A 17,107-nucleotide genomic window follows, 5' to 3' on the forward strand; every position below is an offset into this window, starting at 1 on the left:
ATCACGCTACCTGACTTTAAACTATACTACAAGGCTACAGTAACCAAAACAGCATGGTACTGGTACCACAACAGAGACATAGATCAATGGAACAGAACAGAGCCCTCAGAAATGATGCCACATAGCTACAACTATCTGATCTTTGACAAACCTGACAAAAACAAGAAATGGGGAAAGGATTCCCTATTTAATAAATGGTGCTGGGAAAACTGGCTAGCCATATGTAGAAAGCTGCAACTGGATCCCTTCCTTACACCTTATACAAAAATTAATTCAAGATGGGTTAAAGACTTATATGTTAGACCTAAAGCCATTAAAATCCTACAAGAAAACCTAGGCAATACCATTCAGGACATAGGCGTGGGCAAGGACTTCATGTCTAAAACACCAAAAGCAATGGCAACAAAAGCCAAAATCGACAAATGGGATCTCATTAAACTAAAGAGCTTCTGCACAGCAAAAGAAACTATCATCAGAGTGAACAGGCAACCTACACAATGGGAGAAAATTTTTGCAACCTACTCATCTGACAAAGGGCTAATATCCAGAATCTACAATGAACTCAAACAAATTTACAAGAAAAAAACAAACAACCCCATCAAAAAGTGGGCAGAGGATATGAACAGACACTTCTCAAAAGAAGACATTTATGCAGCCAAAAAACACATGAAGAAATGCTCATCATCACTGGCCATCAGAGAAATGCAAATCAAAACCACAGTGAGATACCATCTCACACCAGTTAGAATGGCCATCATTAAAAAATCAGGAAACAACAGGTGCTGGAGAGGATGTGGAGAAACAGGAACACTTTTACACTGTTGGTGGGACTGTAAACTAGTTCAACCATTGTGGAAGTCAGTGTGGCGATTCCTCAGGGATCTCGAACTAGAAATACCATTTGACCCAGCCATCCCATTACTGGGTATATACCCAAAGGACTATAAATCATGCCGCTATAAAGACACATGCACACGTATGTTTATTGCGGCACTATTCACAATAGCAAAGAGTTGGAACCAACCCAAATGTCCAACAACGATAGACTGGATTAAGAAAATGTGGCACATATACACCATGGAATACTATGCAGCCATAAAAAATGATGAGTTCGTGTCCTTTGTAGGGACATGGATGAAACTGGAAAACATCATTCTCAGTAAACTATCGCAAGGACAAAAAACCAAACACCGCATGTTCTCACTCATAGGTGGGAATTGAACAATGAGAACTCATGGACACAGGAAGGGGAACATCACACTCCGGGGACTGTTGTGGGGTGGGGGGAGGGGGGAGGGACAGCATTAGGAGATACACCTAATGCTAAATGACGAGTTAATGGGTGCAGGAAATCAACATGGCACATGGATACATATGTAACAAACCTGCACATTGTGCACATGTACCCTAAAACCCTAAAGTATAATTAAAAAAAAAAAAGAAAACCAAAAAAAAAAAAAGAAAGGAGAGAAAAAACTGATGAGGAAGCCTAGTATTAACAAGGTCGTGGGGCACTGGAAATTCTCCTGTGTGGCTGTTGGGAGTGTGAGCCGGCACATGCTGCCTGGAGGGAAGTCGGGCACATAGTAAAGCATAAATTGAGCATACACTTTGACCCACAAACGCCACACCCCACCACTTCCAGGTTAACTTAGAGAGAACTCAAGGTGCAAAGATGTATATGCCCTAAAGTTTCACTGCAATCTTATTTTTTATACCAGAAAAGTAGGAAATAGCTTAATGTCCATCACTGGAAAACTGGTAAGTAAATTATGGTTCATTTCTAGCCTACTGGTCAAGATCCTAGGCTCTGAGGTCAGATACCCTGGCAGTGCTGATCAATTTTCTTGTGCCACAGCCTCTTCATCTGCTTAATGGGCATAATACAAACTCCTCTTCGGTAGAGTTGTTATGAGATTATGCAAGATCATGTATGTGCCTGGCATATAGCAGGTATGAAATCAGTATTACATACCATTAGCTTTATGTAATTGATAAAAAACAATGAGACCAAACTTTATTTATTGACCTGGAAAGACGCTTCTGTCATAGTGTTGAATGAAATTCAACTGTCATAGTGTTGAATGAAAAAGCAGGTTATGGGATAGAGGAGTACAAGGTCTGACTGCACTTATGTAAAAGTACATTTTTAATTTCCATTTGAATATATTCATAGCAAGATGTCTGGAAGACTGGCCACCTAAGCGTTAATAATAGGTCCCTACGGTGAGGACGCTTCCAGTCTTTTATTTTCTTCTTTGTACATTTCTATATTGTTTGTTTTTTCTTTTTTTCTTAAATACATGTCACAGTTTTACAATCAGATTCTATTTAATTATAAAAATATTAATAAATCGGATCCATGGATCTTTCCTGCTCAGACCTGACTTTGTCTGAGGGGTTGACCAGATGCCTTGCTGATTGAGACCCCAGAGGCTACTTCCCTACCTTTGGTACAAGTAGCTGTCCGTTTTCTCAGCCTGAGTTCTCTCTGCCAGGCACGCCGGAGGCATTTACGTGTTCAGCTCTTTGCTCTCTCCATGGGGTTATGTTTTCCCCACATTTCTACCTCATTTTCACGCAGCCTGCAGAGTGTGTGTGAGGCATGTGTTTGGCTCAGGGGATGACAACACACCTGCAGAGGAGTCACTGAAGCCTACCTTGGGGGGCACTCAGCTCTTTTCTGGGTGTTTTCTAAGGGCGTCCACATTGTCCAGCAGAAATCCAGTTTGCAGCACCATTTCCTCCCCAAGCCTGGTTTTCTGCAGCATGGACCCTCACCAAGGTGCCAGGATTGAGCTGACCACGAGATGGCAGTCTTTCCTTGCATCAGGCTGGCCGAAGCCTGCATCCCCAGACCTGTGTGCTTCTGAATCCAGCTTCTGTGCTGCCCGAAGCAATTTCAGCAAAGAGATTATTGACTAAAGAGACCTTCACTAAAGAAGAGAACAGTAGGATTAAATATTCGGAAACAGAAGAACTCGAAGAAGAAAATACAATTTCCCAACGTCACATGCTTACCCATCCTTCTCCTCTTCAACAAAAGTCAAAACAGTTGTGTGTCCATTTGCAGTCTGGGGTAGAATTAGAATTGCCAAGCATCCCAGTGAGGTCTGAATCCACATTCCTTTATTTCTTTGTGCCACTCACAGCCAGATATTGATGTCTGAAAACAAGATACATAAGCTTCATTATTTAAGTGTCTCTTCCTTAAACAAGACCGCTTTAATACTTAACAAGGTAGGGAAGCTACATAATTTAAAATCTATGCGACAAGAAATAAGAAATTATTTGTAGCGGGCTCCACTTTTACACCCACCAACAAAGAAAGACATTCACAATTTTTTGCCTTCCCAGGGCCCCAAAATACAACACAGGCCTGTTCTCCTGCTCCGGGCAGAAGCCGCAGCTGAAACTGTTCTTTATCAGCTTTTCTTTCTCAATATTTACCAACCAATAAATCTTTTTTCCCCTAAGACAACTGACATTCGAATCCTGTTCATGTGGAGGCTTGTTATCCAAATAATATTAAATAAACTGCTTCATTTTCCACTGAAAAAGTATTAAGATGGATTTTTTTTTATTTGCTGGTCAATATTGCAGAAGAGAGGGGCTGCTCTCATCCATGGGAAGGGCAGCTGCCTGCCTGCAATGAGCACATCTCAATCTCCGAGCCTCCTGCAGAGGTGCCTCCTCTCTGTCCTGTCCTGGAGCCATGAAAGCTCATCTTCAGGCTCCCACAGTCCCTGCTCTGTGGCACCAGCAGTGTGGAGCCTGTCTGTACCATTGTCACGGTCATAACTGAGGACCCCATAGAATGTTGCCAGAGCTGCAGGAGTATTTTACCCATTTTCCAAAGCGGGATAAGTCAGTCTTTTGAGAAAAATTACAATTCTGTTGTTCCACAAGCCAATTCCAGCTTCCTTTTTTTTTTTTTTTAGACAAGGTCTCACTCCATCGCCCAGACTGGAATGCAGTTGCGTGATCACGTCTCACCACTGTCCCAGGTGATCTTCCCACCTCAGCCTCTCAGGTAGCTTGGGATTACAGGCACACACCTCCATGCCCAGCTAATTTTTTATATTTTTTGTAGAGATGGAGTTTCACCATGTTGCCCAGGCTGGTCTTGAACTCTCGAGCTCCTCCTGCCTCAGCCTCTCAAAGTGCTGGGATTCCAAGCATGAGCCAGGGCGCCCAGCTCAGCTCCCACTCTTTCCTCTGTCAGAGGAGTGTGTAGTGCCAACGGTCACAGAGCTGGCCAGAGGGGTCAGGAGGGAGGAGGTCCGGGCTTGCTTTTCTGCTAACTTCCTGGGAGGATCAGCAATGAGACTTGCATCTCTGGGCCTCAGTTTCTCCATTCATACAAGGAAATGTTGGACCTGACTTTCTTTTAAACCTTCCCGTGATGCTACTTATCAAGGATCTGAAATAAAGGAGGAGGCTTTGGAGCTGGCTTGATCTTAGTGGAAATTAAACATCTGAGTCCCTAAAGAAACTTCTATGGAAGAATAAAAAGCTTTTGAAGATTGATAATAGCAGATAATATTTACGTGGAGATGTCGCTATCCTAGGTACCATTCTAAAGGTTTGGTCATATGATTTAATTTAACTCCCACAACACCCCCATATTCTTGTACCCACTTGACACTCAAGGGAGCTGAAGCACTGAGGGGTGCATGACTTCCCCAGGGATCGCATCGCTTGGAGAGATCGGAAAAATGGGAAGCCAGGTGGCTTGGCTCCAGGGTTCATTCTCAACTTCCTAACCCCACAGCTGGCAGCAAGCCCAGGAAACCTCTGAGGGCTGCCGCAGCCCGGGTGGGTTGCGGGGTGGAGCTGGAGCTAGAGGCTCTGGCAGTTGGAGTCATGGGCCCTGGCCTTGAGCACCACTCTGTGAGTGCTCTTGTCTCTTTCTCTCATTTTTATTTGGCCTTTACTCAGATAGACGTTGCTGGGGTGATAGTCACGCTCATCAATGTACCCAGATTTCTGACATGATTTTATTACTACATAAATAAGACATGAGTAATGTTTCCTCATTAAAAAAAAAAAACTCCAAGAATTACAAGTAAGACTAAAAATCCCCTTTGAGCACCCCCGCTCTTGGTTTCCTCCTCTCCTACTACAGGAGATACTGTCATCATTTTGGATGTTGCACTACAAATTATTTTCTGTGAGGTATGTTCCCTTAGAAAACCTGTGGTCACGCTTTATAGTTTATGAGGTTCTGTTTCCTTCAGCAATGCTATCGTGCTGTGTGTATTATCTGGAAATCGCTTTCCTCGGTCAACAGTGCATCTTGAGACCCTTCCATGTTCCCACTTACAGATATGTCTCGTGAGCATCCCATTGTATGAATGAATCTGAGTTTATCTGTCCATCCCCGTTTTGACGGCCATTTAAGGCATTTCTAAATTCGTATTTTTCCAGAAATTGCCATAATGTATTTCCTTTCACATACTGCCTCCTGCATGTGTACAAATATTCATTTGGTCTAAATGATGAAAGTGAAATTGCTGGGTATCATCATATTTTATTAAGCTGGCATAAATATCATATGAGATTTTTATAAAGGCTCCCCCCAAAAATGTTGGGATTTGAAACTCTATCATAACCTCAAATTGCTATAAGTGGTAACAAAACATCAGTAAGATTTGAGGGCCATGAGATGCAATAATGGTGAGAGAGGAGTGGGTGATGCCTGTGAATTGTAAGGCTATGCTTTTCCCTTCCACCCAAGAAAGCACAGCAGAATGAAAGAGGGGTGAAAATGACATGAATCATGAAAACTCTTAAATGCATTAGAATTGGAATTTTTTAAGTAACATACTTGCAAACATGGTCGAGATTTGCTGTGATTTACCTGCAGGGTCCATCCTTCTGCACAACCCATGCTGTCAACTAGGAACTATTCTGTCCCCACCGACTCAATGAGGCAGCAACCAGTTCTGTACATGAAGATTCCAAGGGATCCCAAATGGCATGTGTTAGAACAGACACTATCCAAGAAGGAAAGGACATATCTGTCAGTCATGCTACAAGTGTCATGGAAGTTGATTGCTAGATACTGGGCTGGCATACACCACATACACACACACACACACACACACACATGCTGAAGCATCCTCAGAATTCCTGCAACTCCAAGGTTCAAACATCCAAGAAGAATACCGTGGGGTGAGGACTGTGTGCTTCGCTAGGCTCTTTGGAGCCTACTTGGTGTCTCTGAAGGACTGGAAATAGAATTTGCTTTTAGTTAAAGGAGCCCTAATACCAGTCTCTGCCAGAATGCCAGAAGTTATAAATCCTCATGCCCTGTCCACCCTCTCTCCAGTGGAGACTCTGTGTGTGTGTGTGTGTGTGTGTGTGTGTGTGTGTGTGTGTGTGTTTTCCTGTTCAGTGTTTTTTCTTTTTCTTTTTTTTATTATACTTTAAGTTTTAGGGTACATGTGCACAACGTGCAGGTTTGTTACATATGTATACATGTGCCATGTTGGTGTGCTGTACCCATTAACTTGTCATTTAACATTAGGTATATCTCCTAATGTTATCCCTCCCCCCTTCCCCCACCCCACAACAGTCCCGGCGTGTGATGTTCCCCTTCCTGTGTCCATGTGTTCTCATTGTTCAATTCCCACCTATGAGTGAGAACACGCGGTGTTTGGTTTTTTGTCCTTGTGATAGTTTGCTGAGAATGATGGTTTCCAGCTTCATCCATGTCCCTACAAAGGACATGAACTCATCATTTTTTATGGCTGCATAGTATTCCATGTTTTATATGTGCCACATTTTCTTAATCTGATCTTAAGATCAACCTCAGGCTAAAAAACAGTGAACAAAGTCAGTCTGTATGGAACCCTAACATTCTCTGTCTTGGCGCTTCCCCTGCTGAAGACAGCCCACTTCTCTTACTTCTTACACCTGGGTCCCACATATTTTATGGCTTTTTCCTTTGCACCTTTCCCATTCCAACTCTGCCTTCCTGAAAATAGCTTCTGTTTGCTCTCTAGACCTGTGCTAGTCAGCAAGCTGTCCTGGGCACCTGAGCTGGTGCACTGAGGATTTGTGCTGATCTGCAGTGAGACCAGTGGAGATTGGGAGGGCAACCACTTAGAGACTTTGATACCAATTAAACAGAGTAACTTTAGGTCTGTTAAGTCTAGTAATAATTTTAGGCTTGAACTTTAGTGTATATTTTTGTTTTATTTTCTTAGTAATTCATTGCCATTGCATTTCTATTTTTATTGTTTTAGAGACAGAGTCACTCTGTAGCCCAGGCTGAAGTGCAGGGGTGCCATCATAGCTCACTGCAGTCTCAAACTCCTGGGCTCAATTGATCCTCCCTCCTTGGCCTCCAAAGCACTAGGATTACAGGAGTAAGCCACCACACCCAGCCTGTTATTGTATTTTATGAAAATGCTCACCTATGGTGGATTGGAAATGCATTTAAACATGTATTTTTAAGTCAAGATGTCCTCTCTCTGTCTCTTAACTTTCCATGACTTGAATAGCAGGCACATTCAAGTTACTTCATGCATCATGAAGCAGATGGAACAGGCGGCTCTCCATTCTACAGATCCCTGGCTGTAAGGGGCTGTCCCTTTGCTAGTGTGGGAGGTCAGCCTGCCTTGCAGAATGAACCATACGGATTCAAAGACTAATCCCAAATATGCCAGGATTGTCATTTTCATTTCATTAGACTTCCTAAGCCCAACATAAGTGTTGTTTATGCTGAATGGTTGTGTTCCCTACACCTGGTAGAAAAGAAGCCAAGTTCATGAAAAGGCAGGACAGCAGGTGGTTTGTATGATCATGTGTTTAGATAAAGCCACCTGCTTGTAAAGAGGCACCTTGGATCCTTTGGGTTTTTCCTCTCCAGTATTCCAGGAGGAGTGCAATTTTTTAAAAGTCCGCATGTGAAGACTTTGCCTTTTGAATAAGACCTCCAAGAGTAACCAAGATTTTGCAAGATTTGTCTCAGCCCTTGAGGGCAAATGTGACCAAACATCTGCTTGAACTGACGCTCCAATTGTCTGTTGCTGGGTACCAAACCTCCACAAAACCTGGTGGCTTAAGCCCACAGCAAGTTTGTTTGGTTCCTGAAGATGCCATTTGCATAAGGCTCTGTAGGAGGAGTGCATCTCTGCTCTACTAGGCATCAGCTGGGCAGCCCAAAGGTTGGAATGGAGAAAGCCCCTCACTCGTGGCTGGTGCCGGCTCTGGGGAGATGCAAACAGGTGGGACTGGACCAGCAGGGGGTCCTCCCTGACCCCAGCATCTCTCTCTGTCCTTGTGTGGTCTCTCCACATGGTCTCTCCAGCACAGCAGCTTCAGGGCAGTTGGACTTCCCATGTGTGCCAGGCTCCCAAGGCACTTGACCCAAAGTGAGAGCCATGAGGAAACCCTACTACCTTCCATGGCATAGCCCCAAGGTCACACATTCTATTCACCAAGGTAGTCAACAAAGCCATACCCTTGCAACAAAGTGCAAGGGGAGGGAAACAGACACTACCTCTTGTTGCGAATGAGGCAAGGTTCTGGAAGAGGATGTGGATCAAAAATACTGATGCAACTGCCTTTGAAAAATACAGTCTATCACCACAGATACACAGCTACAGAAGAAAAACGTGCACGGAGTTCACCGAGAGTGTCGAGCAAGGCTAGGTGTGAAGGTACTCGAGTGGCAGTCAGCTCTGCTTCTCCAGCTTTGATGCCTGCGGTGGCCCAGATGCAGCTGAGAATCCCCCAACCCACTGTGGTCATGGCAGGCACTTGAAGCCACCTCTTCAAAGAAGAATGAATTGATGGGATTCTTTGCTCTTTCCCACACATTCCACATGCATGTCTGGGGTCAGAGTTATTGTCTGTGGTTCTGACACCAAGCCCAGCTAAATGAGTGGTCTGCCCTGATCTGGCGGGGCCATCCAAATCAAGAGCCCCTGCCTCCATGCAGCCCTCCTTGATCCTCCTCCTCTGGCAGGATGCAACATCCCATCTTTTGTGCCACAGCTGGACCCTCCCATAAGCTCTCTATCCGAGTGTGGTAGCACGTCAGTGCCCTGAGTCATTGGCTTGTGTTCCCCGAATAGCCCATAAGTCCCTCAAGGCCTGAGGCCACATCAGCTGTTTGTCATATGCCTCACTGTGCCTGGCGCAGTGACTAGCACACACAGGCCAAGGACTTTTGACTGCTGTATGACAAGAAAAGAACAGGCGAAATCCTGGGATTTCAAGCGTTTGTTTTGTTTTCATAAAGAGAAGTTGAAATTTTATTTGGTTTGTATTTGTTTCATTGGGAAACTCACTCATATACACACACTTATATGTATCCTCGATGTGGTAAACATGCATTTTTATGTCAGTGTGTATGTCTGTGTGTAAATGTATGTATGCATATGTGCATATTTTGTGTAAGAATTAGTCTGTGACTGTGTGTATAAGTGTACAAAAAGTGTGTATGTCTGTATATAAATGTGTTTGTGTGGGTGTGGAAATATTTTTGTGCCTGAGTGTGCACGTGTTTGTGTGTGTCTACATTGGTTGTTCATGTGTGCTTGTGTGTAAATGTATGTATGTCTGTGTGCATATGTATTTATGTTTTTGTCTATGAGTACATATTTGAATGCATGAATATATGTATGGTTGCATGTGTGTCTACACATGTGCATGTGTATTTGTGTGCGTGTGTGTCTCTGAGAACATGCACAAAATCACCCATCCAAGAGGCTGGCAGTGGGTCTCTAGGCCTGGGCCAGGAGGCAACCCGCCTGCATTGATGATTCCTCCAGCGTCCCAGGGAAGCCATCCTCACTTCCTCTCCGGGACGAGGAGCTAAGCAGAGGTCAAGTGACTTGCCCCAGACCCCACAGCAAGTCGGTGGCGGCTCTGCGAGGGTCTGATTGCCAGGCTCACGCCCCTCTGCAGGCCGAGCTGCCTCGCTGTGGCATGTTGGCACCCGGCCCAGGCTGCGCCGCCCGGCTCTGAGAGCTCCCATTGTGGCCGAGAAGTGGCCGAGTGCCATGGCCCGGCATCCGCAGGTGACGGCAGAGGGGAGGAGTGACTCCCGAGGCGACAGGAAAAGGGCACCCCTCATTTTGTGTGGCTAAAGGGTTGGAAATAACAGACGTGTAAAAAGGGGAGGGGGAGAGAGGAAACCAAAGCTAATGAGGAATAATGAAGACATGGAGAGGGACACACACGGAGAACGGTGGGAGCCGTGGGCAACGCGAGAACCCCGCACTCACACAGCAACAGGAAGCAGAGCCAGCCGGAGGCCGCCGGCTCAGGAAACGTTTTGTTTCCTCCTTTAATTGGTGACCCCGCTCAGAGTTGCTGGAAATGGGCACAGCCCGAGAGACTCGAGTGTGGCTGTGGCAAACAATGGGCTGCTGAATGGCCTGGAAAGGCAGCCAAGAGTGGGCGCAGTCCCAGCGCCAGTGGATCTTAGAGTGGCTCTGCTGGGCACAGAAGGAGGGCTCTGAAATGCTCCCGAATTGTGCTCCCAGCTGGGCTCTCCTGGAAACCCACCTGCACAGACGTGCCCGTGAATGGGAGAGCTCTCCACGAGAGATGCCCAAACGCCACTGGAAATAGAGTCACATGAAGAAAACTGCATTCACCGGAGCATGTCTCATCTAGTGTGGCCAAAGGAGATTTTTTAAAATAAGCTTCTAGGGGTTGGGAATCAGAGTTCCCAGGAGTCAAGCTTAGGTAACTACAGGTGGTCAATGAACTTCTACCTAGAGCAGATGGTGCTGGCTAAGAACTGGCTTTTGTTTTGTGGGCCGGGGCCTGTGAGTTAGAGACTGGGCACAGTCACCTGGGACGGCCAAGGACCTGTCAAGCCACCACCAGCCGTTGCTGTCCAGCACCCCTCCCAGATACCTCTCCTCAAATGAACAAATATTGAAACATCAGTTGAAAGGAACACCAAATTATTTCCCATACCTGGGCTTGGCCAAAAGCAGGACTTGTTCTAATACCAGGAAAATTAACCCAAAGTAGAAATCTTAAAAAAGGGACAAATTGTAGATAGAGACAGGGCATACTATTTGTCTTCCTCTTCTCCTAAGACACCTTGAACATGGAGGAATCGAGGAATAAAAATCTCTTAAGAGCAAAGGATAACAGTAAGGAAACCAACGGGCAAAAGATGAGAGGTTTCTAAAAAATAATGCTGGGCCTGAGTGGCTTGAGTGTGTTGATGAACAAGCCTGTGTGAGGGAAACGGTGGCTCAGAAGGCACAGGAGGGGACAGCAGGGAAATGGCCACCCTGCCAGCAGGACACAGGCTCCTCAGCCAGCAGACCAGGTCTGAGCAATTGAGGAAAAGGGACTGCAAAAGAGGAGAGGAATTAAAAATGTACTCCCAACCCACTGCACCATTCATTTCTTATACCCTGCCCTACTTTTCCTCCAACTCTGAGCACAAAGAGGGCAGGCCGCCCACCCAGCTTGTACCTCTGGCTCCTGGGGAAGAGAAAGACAACAGTGACAACAAAGCTTTCTTTTCTAAATTGAACATGCTTTTTAGGAGTTAAGATCCAGGACTCCTAGAGTGTGTAAAAGCACCCATGGCCTGCTTGCCTGCCTCTTCTCTCTAATGTGAGGCCTATCAGTCAGTTAGCCCTGCCCTCATTCAGGCGCCTCACCCAAGCCACACAACTAATAGCAGCAAAAGTGCACACCAGTTACCTAGAAAAATGGATCCATGTCTTCCTTCTTAAAAATGAATACCATATTTGCCAGGAATATGGAGAATACTAACTACTACACAAAGCAGAAGCACCAAACAAACAGAACTACACAACACCAGAGGAAACAAACACCATTCAGGCAACCAAAGAAGAAATTAAGAAAAAAAAAAACCCTAATTAATGACCTCAGAAGGATTTGAGATTATATCACATCTACAAAACAAGAATGAAATGCTCTAAAAAAATGAACAAAAAATAAGAAAGAGCTCTTGGAAATTAAAAATATGTTTTCTGCACCAAAAGCAATGGCAACAAAAGCCAAAATTGACAAATGGGATCTAATTAAACTAAAGAGCTTCTGCACAGCAAAACAAACTACCATCAGAGTGAACAGGCAACCTACAGAATGGGAGAAAATTTTTGCAACCTACTCATCTGACAAAGGGCTAATATCCAGAATCTACAATGAACTCAAACAAATTTACAAGAAAAAAACAACCCCATCAAAAAGTGGGTGAAGGATATGAACAGACACTTCTCAAAAGAAGACATTTATGCAGCCAAAAAACACATGAAAAAATGCTCATCATCATGGCCATCAGAGAAATGCAAATCAAAACCACAATGAGATACCATCTCACACCAGTTAGAACGGCGATCATTAAAAAATCAGGAAACGACAGGTGCTGGAGAGGATGTGGAGAAATAGGAACACTTTTACACTGTTGGTGGGACCGTAAACTAGTTCAACCATTGTGGAAGTTGGTGTGGCGATTCCTCAGGGATCTAGAACTAGAAACACCATTTGACCCAGCCATCCCATTACTGGGTGTATACCCAAAGGATTATAAATCATGCTGCTATAAAGACACATGCACATGTATGTTTATAGCATCACTATTCACAATAGCAAAGACTTGGAACCAACCTAAATGTCCAACAACGATAGACTGGATTAAGAAAATGTGGCACGTATATGCCATGGAATACTATGCAGCCATAAAAAATGATGAGTTCATGTGCTTTGTAGGGACATGGATGAAACTGGAAACCATCATTCTCAGCAAACTGACGCAAGGACAAAAAACCAAACACTGCATGTTCTCACTCATAGGTGGGAATTGAACAATGAGAACACATGGACACAGGAAGGGGAACATCACACACCGGGGACTGTTGTGGGGTTGGGGGAGGGGGGAGGGATAGCATTAGGAGATATACCTAATGCTAAATGACGAGTTAATGGGTGCAGCACACCAACATGGCACATGTATACATAGGTAACAAACCTGCACGTTGTACACATGTACCCTAAAACTTAAAGTATAATAATAATAAAATAAAAAAATATGTTTTCTGGTTTTGAAAATCAGATGGAAATGTTGAGAAATAATGTCAAGGTAATTTCCTGGAATCCAGAGCAAATATACAATGGACAAAATCATAATAGAGAAGGTACAATGCATAGAGAATCAATTCAGGAAAATGATCTGAGCATTAGCAGTTTCAGATGAAATGCGGGGGCACGGGGGTAGTGGAGAGGGGATTATCAAAGACATGCAATGAGAGAAGAAAGGCTGCCAGAGAATTTAATCTGAATCTCCATCTTTAAATGGCCCACAGCATGCCAGCAAAATGAGTGAAAAAGGATTCAGAACTGTGTACATACTTTTGAAATATCAGAATCCCAAGGACATAATGAAAATATAAAATGCTTAAAGACAGAAAACTTAGATCATATTCAAAGGATTGAGGCTCATACTAACATCAACAATACTGGGTGTTATTAGCCAATGCAGAAAAGTATTCAAGTTTCTATCAGAAAGTTAATTTACAATAATTTTATACTCAAATTAATGGATGCAAGAATTTTATACCCAACCAAACTATTATTAAATCTGAGATAAAATAGGCACATTTTTAATAATTCAAGGACTCAAAAAGTAAATCTCCTGATATCTTTTTCATAGAAATTACTTAAGGCTGTGCCACCACAAAAGAAGAATAAAAATTAATAGACTGAAAGAGTCTTATACAAAAAAAACAGTAGAACAAGCCCTAAAGTGCAACTAAAAGAAATTCAAGGGTGAGAGTTATAAAGTAGGTCTATAAAGCAAAACTCCAAATCAGAACAGAAAATAAGTAGGCTCCACAAAGAATATATTCATGAAAGACTGGGAAGAAACCAACTGATAGAATCAGTAAGAAGTTTAAAAATAGCTGTGACGTGGTGACATATCTCTGCAAGAAAAAAATATATAGTAGCTTTCCCTCATTCTCAATGAATATGTTCCAAGAACCCCAGTGGATACCTGAATCCACAGATGGTACTAAATCCTATGTATACTGTTTCTTCTACACATACCTATAATAAAGCTTAATTTATAAATTAGGGACAGTAAGAGATTAACAACAAAAACTAATAATAAAATAGAAAAAGTATAACTATATATTGTAATAAAAATTAGGTAAGTGTGTTCTCTTTCTTTCTCAAAATATAAAAACAGTTGACTGCAGGTAACTGAAACTGCAGAAAGCAAAACCTGGGATAAGAGGAGGAGTACTAGGGAAACAAAACTGCACAAGAGAATCAAGCTCGCACTGCAAAACAGACTACACTGTGACATGATTGTGAGAAATCAATGGTGGGTAAAAAGGGGACCTTATTTGCCCTTGGTGCTAGAAACATCCTCCTTTGAGTGATGTAGGATTCTTGGCATGGAACTCATGAAGAAGGAAAGGCAAAACCACTTGGCCCTGCAATTCTCGATAGATATAAAGGCATAATAATGTACACTTAGTTTATTGGTTTTCAACTTTTAGAAACAACTTATAGGGAAAAAGTATCCCAAGATTATTCAAATGTTATTACAGAATGTAAATGTTAGCAACGTAAACACTGTAAAAGTGAAGAGAGAACTAAAAATACATATAGAAAAGTAGAGAAAAGGTGGAAGAGAAAGGAGGGGAAATATCTGATCTTAGACTGAAAATAATCAGAAATACAAACTACCATCAGAGAATACTATAAACACCTCTACACAAATAAACTAGAACATCTAAAAGAAATGGATAAATTCCTGGAAACATACACCCTCCCAAGACTAAACCAGGTGGAAGTCAAATCCTTGAATAGACCAATAACAAATTCTGAATAGTTCAACCATTGTGGAAGACAGTGTGGTGATTCCTCAAGGATCTAGAACCAGAAATACCATTTGACCCAGCAATTGCATTACTGGGTATATACCCAAAGAAATATAAACCATTCTACTAAAGACACATGCACACGTATGTTTATTGCAGTGCTATTTACAATAGCAAAGACATGGAACCAACCCAAATGACCATCAATGATAGACTGGATAAAGAAAATGTGGTACATATACACAATGGAATACTATACAGTCATAAAAAGGATGAGATCATGTCCTTTGCAGTGACATGGATGAAGCTGGAAGCTGTCATCCTCAGCAAACTAACACAAGAACAAAAAAACAAATACCACATGTTCTCACTCATAAATGGGAGTTGAACAATGAGAACACATGGACACGGGGAGGGGAACAACACACACTGGGGCCTGTTGGGGGGCGGGGGGCAAGGGAAGGGAGAGTATTAGGACAAATACCTAATCCATGTAGGGCTTAAAACCTAGATGATGGGTTTGTAGGTGCAGCAAACCACCATGCCACATGTATACCTATGTAACAAACCTGCATGTTCTGCACATGTATCCCAGAACTTAAAGTAAAATAAAATAAAAAAGAATTAAGATATAGTGTCTGTACTTGATGGAACAAGAAACAGAAATCCATATATTTTGATTAAAATTAACTATAAATTTAAAACTAAATCTTTGTTTGAGCTAACCCAGAAGCAGATCCTAAATTAAGGATTCAGCCACAGGTGGTTTATTTGGAAGGTGAAGAAAACATCGGTAGAGGAATAGGGAGGTGGGATAGGGAAAGGAAGTAGCCTTGAAAGGGCCCATTATCAAGCCTGCCATCCCTATGGGTGATCGCTGCACAGGTGGGAAGTCAAGCTCAGATCAACAAATGCAGGTGCAGCCAGCTGGAAATCAGGCCAGTGTGCCCCTGAAGTGGTAAGAGCAGTGGGATATGGGTATGGCAACAACAGATGCCATGTATGTCTATTGCAAACTAGAAAGAGAGACACATTTCCAAGTAGGCATGTGCCGTGCCATAGTCTGGGACATATCTAGGTAATAGGTGATGCCAAAGCAGAGGGAGGTGAAACTTAATGCTTAGAAGAAGGGATAGAGGAGATAGGCTGATTCACCCTAAGGAACCGGTTCAGGCTAAGGGATTGGAGGAGCAGCTATTAAAGAAAGGGGGTTGAGGTCTAAAGATCTTATGAAGAAGGTGGAAAACTTCAGAGGGGAGCTGACTGAGTTCGGTTTAAGGAGCAGCCAGAATGCTGAGGGGAGGGAAAGGGAAATGGAGTCAGAGAGTGGAGTGGGAACGGATTGGGGCTGCCTTTCTATTTCCCCGGAATTAGGGCTACCTTCCTCTTTTCCCAGCAGTAATTCTAACTCGGATTTGCACCACTTGCAGCCACTTCTGATGCTGAAATCCCTACCTCTGGCTAAGAGTAAGCACTCAATCAATATTTGCTGAATGGCTGAATGAATGAATGTGAACCCTATCGGAGTATAACCAGATATTTCAACTGCAAAACACCCTCTATGAACTGAAGCTGGTTGCACCTTGTGAGGTGCCTGGTTGAGACATTTTGTTTTACCATAGCCATTCTGCTGTTAATAATAACCACGAACATACAATAAACCCCTATGTCTTCGATCTGAGAAAAGGATTGGAGTGTATGTAGTTATTTGGGAGATGACTTCAATAAACATGGGTAGGGGAGTGAGTAAATAAGGCAGGGAAGAGTGCCAATGAGCAAGTTAGTGCTATGAGCAATGGAGGCACAGTCCTTCTAGCTTGGGAATTTGGAGAGATGGTGTAGAACATGAAGGTGGATTGTTGATCCACAAATTCCCATCCACCATGGTTGAGAGCTGCTTCCAATGGATCAACCCTTTCCTTCTCCCCCAGCCCCACTCCACCAAATCCCCACCTCCAGCCCTCCCTATCCACAGTAGAGCTTGCTTCCCAAGCCCCAGGAAGCCCCAGGTGGAGATGTGCATATATGCTTGAGGAGGAAGCCATTGATAGTGAATGCTGAGGGGATATGAATGGGGCACTGACTGCATTTGCTACAGATTACTGAATGCCAGGCACATTGAACAATAAAAAGAAAAAGAAAAGAGCTAGCTGGACTAAAAAACTGAATGAAGGCCAATATATCAAGAATATAATGAACAAGCGGGAGAATGGTAAGATCAAGCCAGAAAAGCAGTAAGAATCACGGAGGGCCCTGTCAGCCAA

General features: G+C 43.3%; 1 long non-coding RNA gene across 2 annotated transcripts in view; it reads right to left on the minus strand.

Moving 5' to 3' along the window:
- Positions 1–1,451: 1,451 nt before the first annotated feature.
- The window catches only part of LOC129474469 (uncharacterized), a 49,644-nt gene continuing 33,988 nt past the window's right edge, over positions 1,452–17,107 (minus strand). For both annotated transcript variants that reach the window (XR_008654547.2, XR_008654546.2), the window contains 2 exons: positions 5,864–5,999; positions 1,452–3,166 (listed from right to left, as the gene is read on the minus strand). This is a non-coding gene — a long non-coding RNA (uncharacterized lncRNA). The remainder of the gene's footprint in view (positions 3,167–5,863; positions 6,000–17,107) is intronic.

The sequence above is a fragment of the Symphalangus syndactylus genome, chromosome 24, assembly GCF_028878055.3.
Source record: "Symphalangus syndactylus isolate Jambi chromosome 24, NHGRI_mSymSyn1-v2.1_pri, whole genome shotgun sequence".
Taxonomy (NCBI): domain Eukaryota; kingdom Metazoa; phylum Chordata; class Mammalia; order Primates; family Hylobatidae; genus Symphalangus; species Symphalangus syndactylus.